Here is a 16,068-nt window from a genome sequence, read left to right on the forward strand (position 1 = left end):
TTTCGTTCATGTTTTATTGTTGCAGTATTATTCTGAAATAGCGGTATACAGTAATATTCTTTGTTAGACTATCAGTTCTTACCAGTCAAAATTACAGAAATTTAACTGAGAACAAAAACAATGAAAACTTCTCTGAATTCTAAAAAATTCCCGGGTTTTTCCTGGTTTTCTCCCGGATGAAAAAATTCCGCGGTTTTTCCAGGATCTCCCGGTTGCCCCGGGTCGTATACAACCTGGTAAATAATCAGCAAAGGAGGCCGAGGCCTTCCGGCACAAGAGGTAGCCCCGCCCTGTCATAGGCCATTCCCAAGAAGGTGAATGGAACGGACAGAGCCTCAGCTCAATCTCTGGCCCTTGGGGGTGGGAAACTACTCCTAAAGGCGGAAGCATCAACAACGATAAATTAAAAAAAATGGCTCTAAGCACTATGGGTCTTAACATCTGAGTTTATGAGTCCCCTAGACTTAGAACTACTTAAACCAAACTAACCTAAGGACATTACACACATCCATGCCCAAGGCAGGATTCGAACCTACGACCGTAGCAGCCGTGTGGCTCCGGAATGAAGCACCTAGAACCGCTCGGCCACAGCGGCCGGCCATCTATCAATTCCATGTAGATACACAAGGCAATGGAAACCACTACGATAGAGACACATAATGTGTGACCACAGAATACGTGACCTGCGACTGAAAAATGTCTTATCATAATCTCTCCGTTGGCAAAATATTCGGGGCTAGTGCCCCATTCGGATGCCAGAGAGCGGACTGCCAAGAGGGGTGTCACCAGGAGAAAAAGATGGAATTTCCAAACGAGAAGAAGATGGAATAACCAACTAGGGTTTACATTGTACGAGATGGAGCATGGAATTCAGGAGTTTGAACGTAATAGGGAAGCTAGATAATCATGAAAGGGAAGTGCAAAATATCGCTCTAGATATAGCGAGGGTCAGTGAAGTGAAATGGAAAGAAAGGTAAGTGTTTCGTCAGGTTACCTTTCATTAGGAACGTGGGTGCACTCAGCGATTGTGATCTGATTTATATACGTGAATCTCAGTCGCCCACCTCCTAAGCGCAGTGGTAGCGGTAGCGCCTACCACGCAAGAGGGACTGGGTTCGATTCCCGGCAGGAGACTGGGTGTTGTGTGTTCTCCATCATCATTTTCATTATCAGTGACATGCAAGCCCCCGAAGTGGCGTCAACTAAAAAGATTCGCAATACGGCGGTCGCACACCGAAGGGAATATCCCCCCAAATAAATGTTATACAATCATTTCATTTATAGCAATCAGCCGTCCTTTCTTGCAGGTTTAATTTTGCAAATCCAGATTTCGGCTAGTGCCGAGCCATTATCAATGCACTGTTTGATAGTCTCAACGCAAGTCAGTTTCCTGTTGTTCGGGCGTCTCTCACAGGTCTTTCAATATTGCGAGATCTGTGACAGATGCCCGAAGAACAGGGAACTGACATGCATTGAGACTATGAAATAGTGTATTGATAATGGCTAGGCGCTAGCTGAAATCTGGATGTGTCAAATAAAACCTGCAGGAAAGGATGACTGATTGCTATGCTCTGTCATTTATAAATAAGTGTTTTAGGTTGGAGGAATATAAAGCAAGATCAACAGCAGCAGAAGATGATACAACAGGAGTAGGAATCGATTTGAATTGAAAAATAGGGCGGAGACTGAGCTGCTATAAACAGTTCAGTGATAGGTTTGTTCTCATTGAATTCGACAGAAAACCAACGCCGTCAACGATAGTATACGTATACACACTGACGTCGTTAGCTGACAAAGAGATTCAGAAAGAATATGAGAATATTAAACGAGTAATTTAAAACGCCAAGGGAGATGAAAATCTAATAATATTGGTGGATTAGAACAAGGTCTTAGCGAAAGAATAGAAGAAAGGGTTACGCGAGAATGTGGGCTAGGCAGTTGGAATATGAAAGGAGAAAGACTAGCAAATGTCTGCAATAAATTTAAGCTAGTAAGAGCAAATTTTGTCTTCAAATATCACAAGGGAATGAGATGTACTTGGGGAAGTTCCGCAGACACGGGAAGTTTGCTACTGGAATGCATCATGGCGTTACAGTGATTCCGGAATCAGATACTGTACTGTGAGGTGTACCCAGGTACAGATGTAGACTCAAATCACAATTTTGTAATGACGGAAAGTGTAACGAAGTTTAAGACAGGCACACGGAAGAATCGATGTGGAAGGGAGTGGGGTACTGAAGTAATGAGAAATGACGAGACACGTTTGAAGTTCCCTAAGGATGTAGATGCGGCGGTAAGGAACATAGCAGTAGGCAGCTCTGTGGAGGGTTGCTGTAAATTCCTAAAAAGGGCAACTACAAATGTTAGACATATAAACATAATACAAGGACTGTAGCTGCAAAGAAATACTTCAACACATCGAAGATAGGAGGAAATACAAAAATGTTCGGCAAAAGCAGGCGTGCTGCAACTCAGACCACTTAGGAAGCGCAAGGTAGCGAAGGCGAAATGGCTGCATAAAAAATGTCAGGAAAGCATTCGGCGAACTTGCAAGCAAGGATTGCAACACTGAAAGTGCCATGGGAATCCCATTGTTAAACGCAGAGGATGGAGAGGATAGGTGAAAAGAGTACTTTGGTGGCCTCTGTGAGGAGGAGGACCTGTCTGATGATGCTATACAAGGCGAAAATAGTGCCGGTAATAAACATATAATGGTCCTGTATTATGGTGGGAATTTACAAGAGCTCTGGAAGACTTGATATCAAATAAAGCCAAAGGGATAGATAATATTCCATCAGAATTTAAAAATCATTGGGGGAAGTGGCACAAAATGAATATTCAGGTTGGTGTGTGGAAAGAAGAGAGAAAGAGGATAGGTGGAAAGATTGCATTGAAGGCCTCCGTGTGGAGGAGGACTTGCCTGATGACGTATTAGAAGAAGAAATTGTAGTCGATAGAGGTGACATAGTGGATGCAGTATTAGAATCAGAATTTAAATGAACTCTCGAAGTCTTGAAGTAAAATAAGGCTGAAGAAAACAAATAACATTCCATCCGTATTTCTAAAACCATTTGGGGATGTGTCAAGAATCCATGAGACTGGCTATGTGCCATCAGACATTCGGGAAATACAATCATCGCTATAGTGAAGATCGTAAAGGCGGGTAAATGCGAAAACAATAGCACCATCAACTTAACATCTCATGCATCCAACCTGTTGACAAGAATAATATACAGAGGAATGGAAAACAAAACTAAGGATTTGTTCGATGACGATCAGTAAGGCTTTTAAAGGGACAAAACAGGCAGTTCTGACGTTGCACTTGATAATGGGAACGAGACTGACGAAAAATCAAGAGACACTCAGGTTTTGTGGGTCCAGAAACGCATTCGACATTACGAAATGCTGGAAGATGTTCGAAATTCGGCGAAAAATAAGAGTAAGCTGCAAGGAAAGACGGGCGATATACACTCTGCGCAAAAACCAAGAGGCAACCTTACTATTTTTCAGTTCATAAGACGGTTGGTACAGAAACCAGTATGTGTGATATGAATATTAATAACAATAAATAACTTAACACCGCAAGAACATTGCTTGTGTCTTCATAACATGAATATTGGAACACTAAGAACAAAGTGCTTGGATAACAGCTGTGTGAAACAGGGATGCCACTACTGTTCAATCCATACATCGAAGAAGCAATGACGAAAATATAAGAAAGCTTTAAAATTCGGGGGAGAAGATGTCAGTGATAAGATTCGCCGATAACTTTGTAACCTCAGTTAAAGCGAAGACGATATGCAGGATTCGTTAGATGGAATGAACAGTCTAATGAGTACAGAACATGAACTGAGGATAAATTCGGAAAGACCAAATTAATGAGAATTAGCAGAAGTGATAGTACCGAGGAACTTAACATCAGTGTTGGTGATAACTAAGTATACAAAAATAAAGACATTTGCTACCTTGGAAGGAAAGTAACCCATGGCAGACGAAGGAAGGGGACATGAAAAGCAGGTAAGCACAGGCAAAGAGGGCATTTTTGGTCAACAGAAACTTATTGGTATCAAATTAATTTGCGGAAGAAATTTCTGAGAATGTACTTTTGGAGCAGAGCATTTTATGGTAGTAAATCATGGACTTTGGGAGAACGGGTAAAGGAGAGAACCAAAGGTTTGGGATGAGGTGCTACAGAAGAATACTGAGTTTCACTGATAAGATAAAGAATGCGGAGGTTCTCCGCAGAATCGGCAAGGATAGGAACGCATGGAAAAGGCTGACAAGAATAAGGGAGAATATGATAGGGGATAAGACATCAGAGAATAACCAGCGTGATACTAAAGGGAACTGTAGAGGGTAAAAACTGTATGGTAGGACCAAGATTGTATTACACCCAGCAAGCAATTGAGGACGTAGGGTGGAGGTGCTCCTCTGAAATGAAGAAATTAGCACAGGTCAGTAATGAGGGCCATCTCCAACACCTTCACCAAGTGTCGATCCTCTGTAGCTCGTCTTTCCGCATTTCTTTACATTTCTTTCTATCTTCCCCAAATATCATTCACGACCAGCATCACGGAGCATGAGCTCGGCTAACTTCTCTGATACCTTATTTGTACAGGATGAAAGCTATTTAAATTAACTGACTTTGGCAGTTTGGGAGATTGCACGAGATAACAAATAAACAGTTTCCTCTAATATTATAGTTACCTGTTAGCTTTTTTAATCCGTTGGAGAGCGTAATAGTTCTCAGCACCCGTGCAATTGTCCGTATTATGGGGACGAATGAGACGAATGTAAGAAACGAGCTTCGTGACCAATTGTTAATCCATTTGACTTACAGAGAGTGCATAACTTGGAACCACATCAATATCCACTCAGAGCAAAGTTTCGCAATGGTACCTGGAACGGTGTCAAATGCATTCAACACTTCCATCCTCTATGCTGTTTACGGATGAACCAACGTTCGTGCGAGATAGGGGATCTTCTACATCCACAATTTGCATTGTTTTGAGTGATATTAACACAAATGCCAGGTTTACTTGTGTTCATCAGGAGCAGGTCTGTGTATATGCGTGGGCAGGTGTTGTTGATGACTGTGTAAATGGCCCATATCTCCTGCCTAGATCATTAATTGACACACATTTTTACGATTTTCTCGCCAGAGCATTGGCAGACTTGCTGGAGTTGATACAAGAAGGCAGATGTGCTTCTAGCTTAAAGGGCCCCTGGAACATTTCAAACGTCCAGTGCGTCGATTCTTGAACTGACAGTTTCTACAAAAGAGAAGTCTCAGTAGTAGTCTTGTACCATGGCCTACTCGATCTCCTGATTTGACCTTTCTGGACTTTTTTGCGTGAGGAGACATTGTTTACAAACCCCTGTTGAATCATAACAGCATCTGATTGTCTTGGTGTTAACATCAGCAATAAGAACTAAAGACACTCCTGCTCACTTTCAACACGTTAGACAGAACATGACCCACCGTTGTAAACTCCATTTATAAGTCCTTGGAGACATTTTGGGACCTCTAGTGCTACAACAGAAACTGTATTGTGGTGATAAAGAAATAAAAGTTGTTTGTGTTACTTTTTTCATCACAGGAAAACGCATCATAAAAAGTATCTTTATTGTCACGTGCAACCTCCGACAGTTTGTAAGTTTAATTAATTTTCATCCAGAGACAACTCCTGCTAACCGTTTAAAAAATCCTTACAGGAAATTGTGACATTGTGGTCTCTTCTTTTTTTTCATTTTGTTCGTTATTGTTCGTCACAAGACATCCGTTCAAGTTGATCGTTGATTCTATTACCAAGTCTTTCAATTACAGAGAGCGAGCAAACCTCTGACCGAACACGCTGAGTTACCGTGCCGGCATTCAGTCCAGAGACTGCTTTGATGCATCTCTCCATGCTGCTCAATCGTGTGCAATCTTCTTCGCCTCCCAGTACCTACTGCAACATACATCCTTCTGAATATGCTTAGTGTATTCATCTCTTGGTCTCCCTCTACGGTTTTTACCCCCCTCGCTGCCCCCCAGTACTAAATTGGTGATCCCTTGATGCCTCGGAACATGTCCTACCAACAGATCCCTTCTCCTAATCAACTTGTGCCACAAATTTCTCTCCTCCCCAATTCTATTCAGTACCTCGTCATTAGTTACATGATCTACCCATATAATCTTCAGCATTCTGCTGTAGCACCACATTTCGAAAGCACCTATTCTCTTCTTGTCCAAGCCATTTATCATCCATGTTTCACTTCCATACATGGCTACACTCCATACAAATACTTTCAGAAACGACTTCCTGACACTTAAATCTATACTCGATGTTAACAAATTCCTCTTCTTCAGAAACGCTTTCCTTGCCATTGCCAGTCTACATTTTATATCCTCTCTACTTCGACCACCATCAGTTATTTTACTCCCCAAATAGCAAAACTCCTTTACTGCTTTAAGTGCCTCATTTCCAAATCTAATTCCCTCAGCATCACCCGACTTAATTCGACTACAATCCATTACCCTCGTTCTGCTTTTGTTACTGTTGATCTTATATCCTCCTTTCAAGACACTGTCCATTCCGTTCAACAGCTCTTCCAGGTCCTTTACTGCGTCTGACAGAATTACGATGTCATCGGCGAACCTAAAAGTTTTATTTCTTCCCCATCGATTTTATTACCTACTCCAAAGTTTTCTTTGGTTTCCTTTACTGCTTGCTCAATATACAGATTGAATAACATCGGGGATAGGCTACAACCCTGTCTCACTCCCTTCTCAACCTCTGCTTCCCTTTCATGTCCCTCTACTCTTAAAACTGCCATCTGGTTTCTGTACGAATTGTAAATAGCCTTTCGCTCACTGTATTTGACCCCTTCCAACTTAAGAATTTGAAAGAGACTATTCCAGTCAACATTTTCAATATCTTTCTCTAAGTCTAAAAATACTAGAAACACAGGTTCGCCTTTCCTTAACCTGTCTTCTAAGATAAGTCGTAGGATCAGTATTGCCTCACGCGTTCCAGCATTTCTATGGAATCCAAACTGATCCTCCCCTAGATCAGCTTCTACCAGTTTTTCCATATGACATTACAGAGATATTTATTTTGGTGTCCCGTGCTACCTCCCAGAGTTTGTCGGTTTAATTAATTTTCGCCCTATTTATGTCGTGAACTGGATAACGGTCATGTAATACTTCATTGGCGTAGCTTTAATTTTGTAGAATTTCCTTTATTAAAATGACGTGTTATTGCTATTGCTGTTCCTAAGAACTCTTCAATCCAATAACAAAGCCGCTCTCATGTTCAGTACGCAGATATTTTCCTCTTTAGGCGACAGTGGAAAACTGTACCGACAGCATTCTGCGCAGAGAGCGAGCGACGGAGGCGTGGAACGCTGTAGGAAACACCGCTTATCCTTGCTGGTCGCAGAATGCCTCGAACCATTTCAGCCGCAGAAACCGGTGCGTATTACGCTCTTCCATTAGCCGATCCCGCCTCTGAAATCTGCGGAGCCGTTTTTCTTTCTTAATCTTTATTATTCCGCCCGCCTTGCCCCTGCACTAATGGCCCCGTTTTAATTTCTTCGCGCCATGAGTAATACCGCCTGCCTGTGTCCACCGACGTGACGTCATTAGTGCAGCTCTGCGCTGACAGATCGTTCCAGCTACCGAGAGCCACTAAGTATATGTCAACCGCCGGTGTAGCTGTACTACCACGCTCTTGCGGTAGCTGCGGCGCTGAACGGAACTACAGCACGTCGACACCGAGGAGGTCATTTCACGGAGAAGCAGTGGAAACCTATCCGATGACAGGACTCCAAATGGTTCAAATGGCTCTGAGAATTATGGGACTTGACTTCTGAGGTCATCAGTCCCCTAGAACTTAGAATTACTTAAACCTAACTAACCTAAGGACATCACAGACACCCATGCCCGAGGCAGGATTCGAACCTGCGACAGTAGCGATCGCCCGGTTCAAGACTGTAGCGCCTAGAACAGCTTGGCAACCCCGGCCGGCTATGACAGGACTAATGGTGCATGTCACGTAGATATAAAGGGGTAATAATATTTGGAAGCGATGTGAAAAAAAAAACGAACAAGCAAATACTTTCATTTGTTTTCAGAATGAGATTTTCACTCTGCAGCGGAGTGTGCGCTGATATGAAACTTCCTGGCAGATTAAAACTGTGTTCCCGACCGACACTCGAACTCGGGACCTTTGCCTTTCGCGGGAAAGTGCTCTACCATTTTTTTTTTTTTTTTAATCTCAGTTTGTTCGCTTTTGTTCGTTGCCTCTGCTCGGGGCGGATGTCGTAAGACATCCGTTTAAGTTCGTTGATTATCGATTAGCTCAGTTTTTTTATTACAGAGGGCTGCTAACCCTTTGACTGAACACGCTGAGCTACCGTGCCGGCTATGGTTCAAATGGCACCATCTGAGCTACCGAAGCACGACTCACGCCCGGTCCTCACAGCTTTACTTCTGCCAGTATCTCGTCTCCTACCTTCCAAACTTTACAGAAGCTCTCCTGCGAACCTTGCAGAACTAGCACTCCTGAAAGAAAGGATACTGCGGAGACACGGCTTAGCCACAGCCTGGGGGATGTTTGCAGAATGAGATTCCAGATTCGCAGGAGAGCTTCTGTAAAGTTTGGAAGGTAGGAGACGAGATACTGGCAGAAGTAAAGCTGTGAATACCGGGCGTGAGTCGTGCTTCGGTAGCTCAGATGGAGCACATGCTCGCGAAAGGCAAAGGTGCCGAGTTCGAGTCTCAGTTGGGCACACAGTTTTAATCTGCCAGGAAGTTTCACTTTCTTTTGTCTTTTGTCCTACAACCGCGAGTGAGATTCGTGGTAAGGAAGTTGGGCCTTAACCATTGTAAGTAGGCTGTTTAGGTCTTTATGTTGGTAACGCATGTAGCGCTCTGTATGAAAATCACTGGCTGTGCTGTGTGCAGTCTGTGGCAGGTGGTCATTGTTGAAATAGTCGCTATTATAGTGTTGGGCAGTTGGATGTGAACAGCGCATAGCGTCGTGCAGTTGGAGGTGAGCCGCCAGCAGTGGTTACTGTTATTAACATGAAAGACTGTGCTTGGAATGACATGGGGTTTTATTAGAACAAAAGAAAAAAAAGAAAACGAAGTATTGCTATACGCGTTAAAGATCTCATGCGCGCGTCGTTTGGCGATGATCGTGTGTTCAGCTGCCACTTTTGTCATGCTTGGCCTCCCAGGTCCCCAGACCTCAGTCCGTGCGATTATTGTCTTTGGGGTTACCTGAAGTCGCAAATGTATCTTGATCGACTGACATCTCTAGGGATGCTGAAAGACAACATCCGGCGCCAATGCCTCACCATAACTCCGGATATGCATTATACAGAGCTGTTCACAACATTATTCCTCGACTACAGCTATTGTTGAGGAATGATGGTGGAGATATTAAGCATTTCCTGTAAAGAACATCATATTCACATTGTCTTACTTCGTTATGCTAATTATTACTATTCTGATCAGATGAAGTGCCATCTGTCGGACATTTTTTGATCGTTTGTGTTTTTTTGTTTTTTGTTCTAATAAAACCCCATGTCATTCCAAGCATGTGTGTCGATTTGTACCTCCCTATCTACATTATTCGAATTTATACTGACTTCTTGATCACCCTGCATATTATGACTTTTGAACTCTATTAAGGTAAATACATTCTTTGTTCTCTGTCAAAATTTTTCATTTGCTAACTATGCCTATCAGTAGTTAGTGCCTTCAGTAGTTAGAATCTTTTATTTAGCTGGCAGTAGTTGTGTTCGCTGTATTGCAGTAGTTCGAGGTAAGTGATTCATGAAAGGTATAGGTTAATGTTAGTCAGGGCCATTCTTTTGTAGGTATTATTGAAAGTCAGATTGCGTTGAGCTAAAAATATTGTGTGTCAGTATAGTGTTGATCAGAGTAAGTAAAGAGGGAAATGTCTGAGTACGTTCAGTTCTGCTCAGCTGTTTGAAAATCAAATAACGTAAGAGGTTTATCAGCAGAATCAGTCATAAATTTTTCTAAGGGGACATTTCATACAATGAGTACAGTCCTGTGTCTTGGTACCTGGTGATTATAAATAAAGCGCAGCTACTGACAGAGGTCCAGTGTGGACTGTAATTATCGTATGTCAGTGAAACTTGGTAGGTATTAATGTATCAGTGGGCAACTGATTTACAATGGAAAAAAGATGGTTACAATTTTAGCCACCAGTGGCAAATGCGGCGCTGTACAGCATCTCGTCGACGACGAAATTTATGGCAGGAAAACATATTTTCTACCTGCCTGCCATACATTTAGTTCATTTTGTTCTTATCTACATGCAGGGACACCCGTTTCAACCAATCTTGTTGATGATTTCACTGAACGAAGTCTAATTATACCTAACGTTGTTGAACTTCGTAACAGCTTAAGGCCAAAATCATGATAGTAATATAAAATAAAGAAGTCATATGGCGGAAATACCTTTCAAACGATCGGCAATGTGTTTTGGGACAAAAATGTGACGGAAACGTATCGGTACGCAGAGCAAACAATTATCAAAGGAAATACAAAAAAGACAATTGATCAGACATGAATCCCTGTCAGAAGTAATGCAAGAACAAGAAACTTTGCATCAAGCATAATTGTGGCTCAGCTAAAAACGACAAAAAATCAGACCTACTGGTCCAGAAGGCCGTCAAAGGAACAACAATATTCAGGAAAACTATGCCATTGAGAAGATTATTGCAAATCACTACGTTTTTGCGTTTTAAAAATGATGATATGACTGAAAAGATGGATTAATTACGTAAGGTCACGCCTCTGGTAAACTGTTTGAATGTAAACCTCGAGTAAATATAATGGTAGCAGACCATCGTGATCGATCAATAGTTAATGAAAATTAAGGAAAGCATGTCTTATAAACCAGTTAATATTACGAAGAGTGCAAGTTATGGGATCACATTTTGTTGCCATAATTTTAAAATGCGTGTTAAGGAAACGATAGAACAGATCTTGATTACAGTTCACCTGTAACTGTTGTGACGGATTTAGCAAAGTCAATACAGATTGAAGGACACAGTTTGTTTATGTATAATTGGTATTCTTCGCCGAAACTGTTTGTAACTTAAGTTGAAGGAACAAAAGGTGTTGGCACAGTACGTTTTAATCGAAAAATATTCCGGATCATTTTGTTACAGTGAATTTAAAAAAAAAATGGTTCATACATAATGGGGCCTATAAGACTGAAGCGGAAGGATGAAGAGAACATCCATATCATTTCCAACCAAAATGTATTGTTGATTACAAAATGGCTGTGATTGGTACTGACCCCAAGATAGGGGTTTCCCTGTCATGAGGAAGAAACAGAGTTTCACCACGTACAGACTTTACATAGCAGAAGCATTACTACAGAACTTGCCGTGACATATTTATACAAGACGAGAACCATTATCAGGCGGAGATAATATCAATGCGACGACTACACGCGCTACATTGGGATCAGTTTCCTAAACATGTAGATCCCTCGCAAACGAAAAATCATCCAACTAGAGCTTGAAGAGTACGTACAAAAATAAGAAACGGAGTTAAACGACGTAGAAATGTAAAAACTTCCGAGATGCTGTAGATGTACCTTAAAGTGACTAAAAATATCAAATAGTTGAACTAATTGTCTAAAACATAATTAATTTAAAATAAGTACTTGCTTCCAAATTGTTACTCAAATATTATCCATTCTCAAATAAATCATTTCTGACCACTGACGAATCGATCACATTTACTTCCCAGATATCTTAAAATTATTATTTGTGACAAAATGTTATTTCACATTTCCCTACGCTGCGCCAGAATACAGTGTACATTGCAAACAACGCATATATTCTGCGCAGGTTCGAGCACACGGCTATACAGTTCATTGGCTCAACGCGGGATCGGTCTTCTTTCTTATTATGACCCGAACCACTGGGAGTTACATCTACATCTACACTCTGAAAGCCAGCTGACGGTGTGTGGCTGAGGGTAAATCTGGTACCACTAACTGATGTCCCATTCCCCATTCTACTAACGAGTTAAGCGTTGGATGAAAGTTTGTATTAGCTCCATTTCTCGAATTGTCTCGTCGTGTTCATTTCGCGAGTATGTGTGGGAGGAAGTAATATGATGAGCTATTGATCCCAGTAAGTACTCTCTCGATATGTCGATAGTAAATTTCTCCGTGACGCGGAACGCCTCTCTTGCACCGTCTGCCACTGAAGTCTGTAGAGTATGTCCGTAACGCTCTCGTGCGACCAAACGATCCCATGACGAAACGTGGCGCTCTTCGTTGCATCTTCTCTGTCTGTTACACCTGGTAAGGATCTCACTTTGATGAAAATTTCTGAAGAATCGGGCGAACAACTGCCTTGTAAACCACTTCTTTCGTGGATGATTTACTTTGCCTTATGATACTTCCTATGACTCTCAGTCTGGCATCTGCCTTTCCTGCTGTTTGTGTCATGTGCCCATTCCACTTAAGATCGCTGCGGATAGATACTCCTAGATATTTTACGGTGGTTACTGTTTCCAGCAATTTGTCATCAAGAGTGTAGCTGCACAGTGATGGATTTCTCTTCCTATGTATGTGCAGTATGTTACATTTATTGATGTTTAAGGTCAACTGCCATAGCCTGCAACGTTCATAAACCTAGGTAGGTCATTATGTAAATCGATTCTGCCTTCTGGCGTAGCTGTTTTCTTGTGCACAACCGCATCATCTACGAACAGTGTTAAAAAGCCTCCTGTGCTTTCTACTAGTGCATTTATACACGTTGTACGCAGCAACCGTCCTATCAAAGTCGCATTTTTTTTAACTAAACGGCAGTGCGGGGCGGTACCAAAAGCCTTCCTTACGTCGAGATATAAGGCATCCAACTGCTCGCCGCTGTTTATAGCGCTATAGATGTCCTGGAGAGCAGAGCGAACTGAGTTTCACAAGATCTTAGCTTGCGGAATCCATATTGATTTTTTATGGAGGAGATTTTCGTTGTCCAAAAACGCCAGAATTCCTGAGCATAAAACATACTTCATATCTGTAACAGACTGACGTCACCGATGTGGGCCTATAATTTTGTGCATCTATCTTAAGACTCTTCTTAAAAACTGAAATGAGCTGCATTTTCTTTCCAGTCTCTAGACACCCTTCGTTGCTACAGCGAACTACAATAAGCTGTTTCTGGAAGGGAAGCGAGTTCTTTCGCATAATCTTTGTAAGTCTTACAGGTAACCCGTTTGGTCCTGTTGGCCTTCCACTCCTAATCGATTTCAGATGCTTTTCTACTTCTCCTTCTTGATCGGCTATTTCAAGATCTGAGATTTCTATGTTCGTACAGCGAATGAAAGGAGGGACCGTATTACGACCTTCCGCGGCGAAATAATTTCGGAAGTCTGTATTCAGCGTTTTGACCTTCCTTTTCGGTGCCAGTACGAGAAAATTTTACTTTCCATGTTATTGAACGATTGCTCTTCTTACGCTTATTTTCGCTTCGTTCAGCTTTTGTGTTTCAGCTAAGATTTGGCCTTCTTGAGTCTGTGATGACGTTTACGTAGCAATTTTCTAACACGATGAGTCTTTCACATTTCTTAAGACATTACTCGGAACTTACTTTTCTATGGCATATTGTACGATGCTATCGAATTTTTCTATTTGTGCGCCACATCTTCGTCCTCAGCACTGAGTATTTGTTGTTGACTACTCGGAAACTCTGCAGTTTGTATCCTATCTGTTTTGCTATGCAATAATATGTTCATACCTTTCTTCACATTCCTTGTAATTCTCGTAATAATAGTTGCTATCACAGGCTTCTGTTCTCTGATACCTTCCTCTAGGTTAACTGGTTCGATAACGAAGTCTGCATGTTGCTAGGAGATCTAAGACATTACCTTCACCAGTTGGATCTCTCATTTTCTGTTCGAATTATTTTCGGGCAGAATTTTCAGAATGATGTCACAAGAATCCTTGTCTGTGACATCAGTTTTGATGGTACGAAACTTCCTTTCTATGCCTCGCAAGTTGAGGTCAACTCTTATTAAAGAGAATGACCAGATAACTTAATTAACAACGTTCTGCAAGTTCTCTCTGAAGCACTCCGCCACTACAGCTCCTGACCCATGCGGTCTGGGAGCAACCGATTACCATTTTAGACCAACATTTGATACTCAACTTCATTCAGATTAATTCACATTCGCAATCCATGATGATCCCACTAAGTATTATCGAATTCCTCACTGCAAAAAATACACCGCCACCATTAGCGACTAGCCCAAAAATTCGCTTACTGAAGTATTTAGCGAAATCAGTTTACCCAAAGTAAGAATAGGAATGGCCAATAGAAAAGGGCAGACCAATGGAGAAGCGCAACTTCGACTTTCATGCTGCTTCGAACACAGTGTACGGAAGAAACTGGGTACGACAGCTGAAAACTGAATACAAATGATAAATAATCAATGTTGCGATACTGGCTGAAAATGTTGGATTCGAAGACACATGAAAGTCTGCATATAAACCGCCATTCTAGTTGCTGGATCTGCCTAAAAGCAATGGTAACATTAAATGTGAATGTTGTGGATTGAATGTCATGCATCAGCCAACAAAAATGCCATTTCATAGTTTAAAACCGACGGAATATCTTCATTTAATAGTAGTTCATTTTTCTAAGTTATAAACTTAATGTTCTATATGGAAATTTTTCATGAATGTTTAGGAGGAGTGTTGATAATGTACATCCAAGAAGATGAACACTTTGACGGTAGTATGATGTAGGAAATAAAAGGCAAAATTAAAATCCATGAGAGCTCTCAGCTATATGAATTGCTAGAAAAATGGAGCTATTTCTAAGTGGATAACGCAGTTTGCAGGAAAAATGTTAGGTATGTATTATAACTTGAGATTATACCTTGTTTTTATTTATTAAATTGCTGGGTGGGAAAAGAAATGGATGATTTGGATGTAGATTTAAATTATACGTTTAAAATTAAACTTGATATTATCAGAGGTATCCCACACAAACATAAAAATTGAGGTATTTTCTGTGTGTACTTGTACATGTAAAAATCAATGAAGATTCTGTACAAGAGTATGTTTCATTATTGTTATCATAGTGGTTGGCTGGTTTCTTTCTGATTCCCTCCCAGCAAGAGTAGCGCATCGTTTTTTTCTTCCAAATACCTGCCTAGTAAAAACGTCTTTCTGAACAATACTAGATGTCAAAACCAGCTCTCACATATTCTAAATAAACCTATGGATTGTGGTGGTGTGCATTAAAATGTAATTAGCTACCGTCGGTGAGTGTGCAGATTTTAGCTATCTTAAATATAACTTTTCGCTTTCCCGTTTCTACAAAATCTCGCTCCATGAACAGCTAACAAGGATAGTGCCCATTTTACTTTCTCATTCGTACATGTTATAAAACTGAATATATGTGTGTGTGTGTGTGTGTGTGTGTGTGTGTGTGTGTGTGTATGTGTGTGTGTGTGTGTTTTCCATGTCTCCTCCTAAACCACTGGACTGATTTCAACCGAACTTGGTAAACATATACCTCACTGTCAAGCAGTACTTCCTATGGTGGTAAGAGCCACGTGTCTACTAAAGAGGAGCAGGTGCCCGTGAATAAGGAATGTAGCTCGCAACGCACGAATTCCCAGACTTTATTAATGCAGTATTTAAAAATGAAAGCACTTAACGACTTGCAACAAACTTTCCACATAATTTCAAACCTTTATGAATTTCTTTCTCGCTGGTATGCCCTGAAAAATTATGAAAGAAAATAATTTTTTCACTTGCTTCTCATCCGCTATTCATGCTCTAAAAGTACCACATGAGGCATCACGTTATAATGTATTACGTCTTTACTAATAGTTGTATTCAATACAAAATTTTCAAACAGTATGTACATATACCCCGGAATATAAGAGAAAAATCATTGGGCAACTCATAGTTAGGAGATACGATGTCAAAAATATTGGGATGCGTGAAAAACTGTAGCGTCATGCATGACTTTTAAACTTCTTTTCCTTTTTCTACAAACTCCATTCAA

At 41.1% G+C, this 16,068-nt stretch overlaps 1 protein-coding gene across 1 annotated transcript in view; it reads left to right on the top strand.

Moving 5' to 3' along the window:
• LOC124803231 (dipeptidase 1-like) overlaps nucleotides 1-16,068 on the top strand; it is a 638,586-nt gene that overhangs the window by 97,210 nt on the left and 525,308 nt on the right. The gene's annotated exons all lie outside the window — the stretch shown is intronic.

This window comes from Schistocerca piceifrons, chromosome 6 (assembly GCF_021461385.2).
Source record: "Schistocerca piceifrons isolate TAMUIC-IGC-003096 chromosome 6, iqSchPice1.1, whole genome shotgun sequence".
Classification (NCBI taxonomy): Eukaryota; Metazoa; Arthropoda; class Insecta; order Orthoptera; family Acrididae; genus Schistocerca; species Schistocerca piceifrons.